We start from the raw sequence: 8,445 nt of genomic DNA on the forward strand, positions 1-8,445 counted from the left end.
TGTGCTTTTTGCACGCGTTATTAGAAATCGGAAATTATAATTCCGTGCATTATCAAACCCACAGCTCCAGTGATATCTTGATAAACATTGAGAAGGCACTGGCAGCAGTTATTTTTTTTCTCGTTTGGAGACCAACCGGCGCTTGCATGCCGGTCGCGTAGGAGGGCTTAGAGAGTCTCGTCAAGTCTCGTACGGTGCCCGGATGTTCTCGTTTCAGAGCCCGGATGACTGGAATTTAGTGCCCGGATGACTGGAATTCAGTGCCCGGATGAGTGGATTTCAGTGCCCGGATGAGTGGATTTCAGTGCCCGGATGACTGGAATTCAGTGCCCGGATGACTGGAATTCAGTGCCCGGATGAGTGGATTTCAGTGCCCGGATGATGGCTCTCGGTCTCGGCGTGACGTCACCACACTGCCGACAACGGGAGCTAAAAGCATTTCATGCTTAAAAAATCTCTGCCTCTCCCGTAAACGAGAGTAGAGTAAGCATGAAATGTTTACGGCCTAATGTCATCTCGGTGGACACCCGAACCGCACCGTACAGGAAGGGAGGAACGCCACCACCCGTTCAGCGCGATGCCTTGCCATTTGAACGCAAGGTTTTTTGAGGAAAGGAAATGGCGCAGTAATTCTCTGCCATCTCGGTGGACACCCGAACCGCACTGTAAAGGAAGGGAGGAACGCCACCACCCGTTAGGCGCGATGCCTTGCCCTTTGAACGCTTCTCCCCCGGATCACGTATGGCAACGAAGTGTAACATGGCATTTATGTGCTTTTTGCACGCGTTATTAGAAATCGGAAATTATTATTCCGTGCATTATCAAACGCACAGCGCGACTGATATCTTGATAAACATTTAGAAGGCACTGGCAGCAGTTATTTTTTGTGACTCCTTTGGAGACCAACCGGCGCTTGCATGCCGGTCGCGTGGGAGGGCTTAGAGAGTCTCGTTAAATCTCGCTAAGTCTCGTACGGTGCCCGGATGTTCTCGTTTCAGAGCCCGGATGACTGGAATTCAGTGCCCGGATGACTGGATTTCAGTGCCCGGATGACTGGATTTCAGTGCCCGGATGACTGGATTTCAGTGCCCGGATGACTGGATTTCAGTGCCCGGATGACTGGATTTCAATACCCGGATGACTGGATTTCAGTGCCCGGATGAGTGGATTTCAGTGCCCGGATGATGGCTCTCGGTCTCGGCGTGACGTCCCCAAACTGCCGACAACGGGGGCTAAAAGCATTTCATGCTTAAAAACGGATAAGCGGCCGAAGACGCGATCGCCGAAGCGAGAACAGATTCCTCAGTGCGGCTCTCTTCTTATAGCCGCCGGTGACCGTTGCGTTCCTCTGCACCCGGCGTTCCTCTTCTCCGATAAGGTCACGCCACAGGCCACCGCTCGGATTGGCTCGATCCGACGCTAGAGAGGAGGTGGAGAAGGAAGGGTCTGTGCCGGCCAGCCAGGATGACGCCGTGCCATGGCGGCGAGTCCGTGCCTGCTTTGCGCGACGGCGGGCGCACAGCTCTGGTTCCCAGACAGGCCAGCGGAGTGAGGGTTCAGGCACAACAACGGGAGTAAGGGTGAGCACGTGACCATCGCAACCAATCAGCGACGAGGATGGGGAGAGGAGGTGAAACGCCCCTCTTCCTTGCGTTCTGAAGCATTCCCAGTTGCCCTTTCTCCCTTCCTTCTCCCGAGCCTGACACGCAACTGCCCTTAGTAGAAGCCTGTTATTATTGCGAAAGCAATACTACTCGCACTTTCAAGCCTTCGCGTGAGCTGACCGCAGTTACGTTTAACCTTTAGCGGAGTGAATATGGGCGACCAACTCGCTCCTTCAGATAGCCCGGCTGCAGTTACGCCGCGCACCTGTGGCGCTACTGCCGCTGTGACGTCATACCAGCTGTAGTTTATGGGCGACCAACTCGCTCCTTCAGAGAGCCCGGCTGCAGTTACGGTGTGTTTGCCGCGCTGCGCACCTGTGGCGCTACTGCCGCTGTGACGTTATACGAGCTGTAGATTACGTTTTCTTTCTCTCAGTCGCAACAGCATCAAAAACAAAATATAAAAAAATACCCGAAGAGACTGAGTCGTCGCGCAGCGGCGGCCGGTTGCCACGCGTGACCTGTAGACGCGGCGCACTGCGTTCCTTCAGTCGGAGGAGCTGCGCTTTTGCTTTCGCAACCTACCAGGCTTAACCAAAGCTAAGCCCCCGCCAATTTTTTCCCGATTCCCTCGGCTCCTAGTTTCCAACTTCGTGCCCGGAATTGTCGCCACCACTAGGGCGTCTGTAGAATTTCTGCGTCCTTTCGTGATGAGTATGCAGTCCCACTCGCATGCAAAGAGCATCGCCCACAAACGCGAGCTACTGTGTCTTCCTGAGGATGCGTTGTCTCCTCGGCTGAGTCCGTCCTAGCGTGATTCTACACTATGTGATTCGTAAATGACTTGTTCGAGCTTGCCATTGATTTGCTAAGCAGTCGTCATCCGAAAAGTATCTGTGCCCGGCAACCGCTAGCCTGAGCAACAAAGACTAAAACAGCTATCCTGGATCGACTTAGATCGAGCGAAAGTATTTACTTTTAGTGTTCCTTTCTATTCCCTCCTCTTGAAATGTTTTTACCCTGCACAAAGATTTCCCTCCTGGTGAAAAGTCATTCTTATTGGTCAGTTTTCGCTACAAACTCTTGCTTTTGTCTGCGTTCGCCTATGAGCAAGCAAAAAAGAACGCTTTAAATTGTTTTTTATTTTATTTTAAAGGAGGTAGTGCTGGCGTTAATTCTTCGGAGCGTTCTTTTACATCGCATAGAATTTCTTTGTTTTTGATCAGTGCAAGGTGGCTGTAGTTAACGCGGGGCTTTCTCGACGCATTTGCACGGAAAAAGAGGACATTTCTCGACCATACTTGAAGGCAGTTGCAATCGTGAGCACGCCCCGACGCACGCACTGGTCCTCCGTTTCCGAGGACCTCGGTGCATTCCGTCCGAGCACTTTCGATACTGTGCACACGACGATCTGCACCCGCTGTACTACTGTCCTTATATCGTCGACTCACTGAGTTAATCTTTCCACCATGCATGTGGCGTCACCGTTCTGGACATCATTCACCCCCGCCGCAACCACTGCACGAGTACAGTCGGATACAAATGAAGAACGCAGCATCTTTTCCCTGTCAAAGGACCCCCTTCCAGTCAATGTCGTCGGCAGATTCTCGTGACCTGCTGGTGTGACAAAGCAGGGAGTGGTAGATGAAAGAGGACAATCCCTTCCCTCTCTGGTCGGGGGTGGACCCCTCTCTCCATTCTGGCGCCGCTCCCTGCTCTATCATCCTAACAGGGCGATGAGAATCGGCCGGCGCCATTGGCTAAAAGGAGATCCTTTGATGGGGAAAAGCCGCAGCGTTCTAGAGTTGTGTCCGACTGTAGATATCGTCAACTCCCACAGCTTATCTTTCCAACAAGTGTGCGGCGTCACCGTTGAGGACACCATTGAGTCACGCCGCTACTGTTCCCAGATAACGCCCTGCCGCACTCTCCGACAGTTTGCTTTTCGTCTCCCCTAGCGTCGCGTTCATTGTCCTTCCGGGAAAATCCCCAACTGATACTCGCCATATCCTTTATGGGAACCACTATAGCTCCTGTGCACATTCCAATGTTTAAGTCAGCAGCGATAAGGACCTGGTTGTCTGCTTGCTCTTATCACCCAGGCACTTTTGCCCTGTTCTCCTGCTTGCTCTGAAGATGATCTTTCTGGGATTTACATTCTTCTCTTTCTATTTATCGCTTCCCGGCTTCTTAGCTACCACCTGGAAACAGAGGTTCCTATTCAAACACGCTTGACCCACTTCCTTATCTTTTCTGGCCACCTCAGTGCAGATCTCATCCATGTGGCCTGCACTGGTATTTCCGCCATTGTCGTCTACAATAGCTGTGGTTGCCATTTTTCTCTTCTATATCTATCATATATCACTAATACCACCATATATAAAATCATATATGACTAAACATGCAAAACGTCCTCTTTGGAATTTCGCAAAATTGGGTGTTTATTTACGCGAAGAGACAAAACGTAATATTTTTCCGGAACCTGAATCTTCTGCGCGCAGTTATATGGAATTTTTTCTCTCTCAAGCAGCGCAAAATAACATTTTAGCTTCCAGTAATTATGCAGCAAGAAAAAAATCGGACCCATTCCTACAGAAATTTACGTAATCAAAAAGGCCAGTTATTTTGTCAATAATCGAACATAGCGGGACATACGCTCGAAACTAAAACTTTTGCCCAAACTATGTGGCTTCCTTCCACTACCGCCAGGGAAAGCCATAAGCACTGCGTGAATGAATTTGTATGTTTGTTTAAGCAAATAAAAGAGCCTCATGGTCATTTTGGGCAAGAACAATGACGCGGAAATAAAGACAACAAATATTCCGTGACATGGCTGGTGGACGCCTATAGAGGCGTATACCTCGAAAATGAACAGGGCAAAACGAGATGCACGAAATGTAAGCACATCATGAGGGCGCTCAAAAGCGTGCATCGCTATGCATAGAAATGTTCTGCTGACAAAATGAGTGAAAGTGACGGTCAAACACGTTTTCACCGTCCCCTGCAAGATTTAAACACGAAGGCTCGAGTAAGAAGCGCAACGTTGCCGCCGCGGTCACCAGACTCTATTCAGCAACTACACTCCCTCTCAGCGCTGCACCAGCTGCGATTAGCACCGCATTCCTCTCAACTCTGCAGTAACGCCTCTGTTTCCTTTAGCTGACATTAATAAATGACACGGCGGAAAGATGCTGCCAACGGGTCTAATTCGAGTCAAGGCGCCAAATGAGGTAAGTTGCCGTGATGACGACACCGCGACGGGCTATATCCAAGATGGCGCTGGACTGTTTCCGGTAAACGCGCGCATGCGCAGTGGGCTTTGCGAAGCCGGTCTACTGCCGTTAAAAGAGAACGGTCACTCAATCGGCTTCGAAGTAAGCGGTTGAGGAAGAAAGGAGAGCTGCAGATGCCGAGAGGACGCGCCATCCTAACTGAGGTACGGCAGCGAGGAGTTATACCCCTGTCACATTAGCAAATTTAATGTCATTCGAACTTAATGGCATTCGATGCATCGAATGTCATCCGGTCTCTTTCAGCGCTGGACGAAAAACAATAATGTAATTCAAAAATGATGGCATTGACGATCAGGGAAAAAAAATAGTACAACTGGAAGACATCAGCGAGCATAAAAGATGTTTGTAATTGTTGTGCAGTGTTTTCAAAAGCAGTTGAGAACATTTGTGCGCAGCATTATAAGCTCAAAATATTATTTCCTGCCATTCTGCACCACTTTAGCCAAAAAAAGCCAAGCCAAGTACAAAGTCAAACACAAATCCGATAAATGCAAACTACAGTGTTCTAGAACACTGTAATGCAAACAAAATGGCTGACATGGCGGCGCGCGGACACGCGCGAAGCATGGAAATGACTTCCAAAAGGTGAACTGGACTTCCAAAAGGTGAACTGCTCAGTTACGTCTTTAAGTACTTTCGAGCTTAACGAGCATGGCACGCCAACTAGCAAGAAACAGGCCACCCAAAATAACCGACGTTCGCGGGAAAGACGCTGCTTCACGCTCGGCAGCTGCTCAGAACGAGGGTAATAGCTATCCACGACAGCCTCTAGTGTAAAAAGATTCACACCAACATTAACTTTTTTTAGCAGAACTAAATAAATACACTTTCGAAGTTTGGCAGTGTGCAAGTTATTTTTTCGCGTCGCTTGTTTCTGCCGCGTATCTGGTGTCCAGAGTACGCATACGGTTCGAGATCGAATCCGAATGAGTTCCCGTAATTCATTAGATGGCGAATATCATTGACCATCGCCGTTCGCCATAATGACATTACATGTTCTCGTGTAGCAGTCGATTAATGACATAAGGTGCTAATGTCATTCGATTACAATGACATTAAATTTGGTAGTGTGACAGGGGTAGTAGACAGCACAAAGCTGCCGCAATGCATGCAAATAATTGCTGCAGCTTTGCACGAAAATTCAGCAACGCAGAAAAATTCCGGGCGCGAAGGTAGCAAGCAGGCTGTGGGAATAGGGAGGACAACGGTTTTCTACCAATCGCAGTTGCGTGTCAGATTCGGGAGAAAGAAGGGAGAAAGGGAAGCTGGGAGTGCTTCGGAACGCAAGAAAGAGGGGAGTTTCTCCCCGTCCTCGTCGCTGATTGGCTGCGATAGTCACGTGCTCACCCTTACTCCGCGTGCGCGCCAAACCCCGTTGCTCAGTCTGCTCCTGTCTCTGTGACGGTGTGTTTGCAGCTGCTGTCTTCGTGGCTACGTCATGGCGCTGAACGTCAACGAGGCCCTGGCCGTGGTCAAGATGCGGGGGCTGCGTCGTCGAGGGGACCTGCGCAAGTGGCTGCTCCTAGCAAAGCTGCTCAAGGTCACCAGCAGGATCCGCCACAACTGGGAAGTGTGCTGATTCTTTTCTGCATGCTTTTTCTTTAGTCTATGAGGGGCTTTAGAATAGGGGGACCCTATCGGTTGGGTGATAGGTGAGTAGCGGGGCGCATGGGCGGAACACTAACACGTGGGCCTGTCTTGTCCTGCGCGTGCTCTCTGTCGCCCCGTTTGTTACCTAATAGATTGGTTCCCGCTATTCTAAATCTCTCTTATATACCTCTTCTATGCGCGCGTGTGTATTGCAGTCATGTATAACCATAGTTACACGGTCGTTCGGGCTTCGCAGCGGCAAAATAGTTTAAAATTGGCGACTTTAATGTTGAGGCTCACTATAATGTTGAGGCTCACTGAAATAAAGCTGATTTTGCGGCGCAGTGGGACACCTAATGTCCCACCGGCGGGAGGTGGGGAGGACCGCAAAACAAAATATTTAGTTTGTGGGGTTTAACGTTCCAAAGCGACTGAGGCTATGAAAGACGCCGTAGTGGAGGGCTCTGGACAATGCCGACCACCTGGCATTCTTTCCGTTAAGCACTTTCGTGTCCAACATTCTTGGCCAATATTTTTAATATTTTAAAAGTAATGTTATAGAAATATTGAGGTTAATGGTCCATTCTTACGATGTGTAGCAAGATCCAGTGGCAGTGTCCATAGGAAATACATGGGAACTTTCAGAAGCTATACTGTGTCTAAACATGGCTAGATTTTCATGAGGTTTGTGGCAGCGTTTTCTTCTTTAGTGAATAGAGGAAATGTTGCGGACAGATTTTATTGTTTAAGTGTCATTTTTTTACCAATTAGACGCAAAGTTCCAGAAAAATGGTGCTTTTAGATATGTCGAATTTTCATGTCATCTCGGGAATAAACTAAGCCAAATATCAAAATTTCGTCCGCAAAATTTTCTCCCTTTGTCTTTCTTGATTGTTAAGCCGCAATTTTTATCCATATCGAACCTAGTGTTTGTATTTTACAGGCCCTGAAAGTTGTGTATGTATTTTTCTGCAGGGATTTGAAATTCGCGCACAAATTTTACTAGTGCGACGTGGCTCCAGCTGGCGACAAATTATTTTGTCGCTACTACACTCTACCACCAACTTCTTGCTTATCTGTGTTCGTGCGCACACTTTTTTCTTAAGCCGCGTTTGCATGAATGCGACAGCAGCGCATCGCATTTCCTAGCGTATCCCGTGGACCGATGCGCTACTGTTTACACGTACAGCATCAAGTCCGGCGGGACAGTGACTCTTCGCCCATTCCACGCGGCCGAGGGGTCCTGTGACCCCCATCTTGAGCCTAGTCTGCTTTGTTATCCGACGGGAGGGTATTGTATAGACACGACAAGAAGGAGGAGGTTGTGAAGGTGTGGGTTGCGCAACCACGAAGAAAGACACACAGACACACACAAGAGCGTCTGTGTGTCTTTCTTCGTGGTTCATCCCGTGGTTGCGCAACCCACACCTTCACAACATCATGTACCAACTAGGCCCAACCCAAGTTTTGTTGAAGAAGGAGGAGGGACACCTCCAAACCTGTTTCCATACACCGCTGAAGTCGATCTTGCCATTCGAGATCTACCCCCATCTGGCGCATTGATGCGATGCGCTTTCCTAGCGCATATTATCACCGTTTACATGAATACGATGCGCTAAAAAGTTGATGCGATGCGCTGCTGTCGCATTCACTTCTCGTCCTTTTAAGTTTCATCCAACTTTGATATGCTTGGTGCCTTGTTGGTGCTGAGAAGCGGAAGATGGGTGTTCGGAGCTGAGAAGGCTCGTACGAGACTAGGCAAAGTAAGCTACAGGCTGTCACTACAACCGAGGACATGCTTCTGTAGCTATGTAAGGAAGGCTACGCGGGAATGGGAAGAAAACCAGTCATGAGGCCTTGTGCTAGGAGCTCCTTTCTTTCCTTTTATTTAGAGACTAACTACATAGGTGTTCAACACAATGGAACCTTTTCCGGGTAATGTCCTGCGGATGCACCGA

General features: G+C 49.1%; 1 long non-coding RNA gene across 1 annotated transcript; it reads left to right on the forward strand.

Annotated features, from left to right (window-relative positions):
- Window positions 1-716: 716 nt before the first annotated feature.
- On the forward strand, window positions 717-6,621 carry LOC149362902 (uncharacterized). The gene is made up of 2 exons (XR_016288537.1): window positions 717-1,548; window positions 6,314-6,621. It is a non-coding gene; the product is annotated as an uncharacterized LOC149362902 (long non-coding RNA).
- Window positions 6,622-8,445: the final 1,824 nt, after the last annotated feature.

Source organism: Amblyomma mixtum, chromosome 2 (genome assembly GCF_055824585.1).
Source record: "Amblyomma mixtum isolate Tamu chromosome 2, ASM5582458v1, whole genome shotgun sequence".
Lineage (NCBI taxonomy): Eukaryota > Metazoa > Arthropoda > Arachnida > Ixodida > Ixodidae > Amblyomma > Amblyomma mixtum.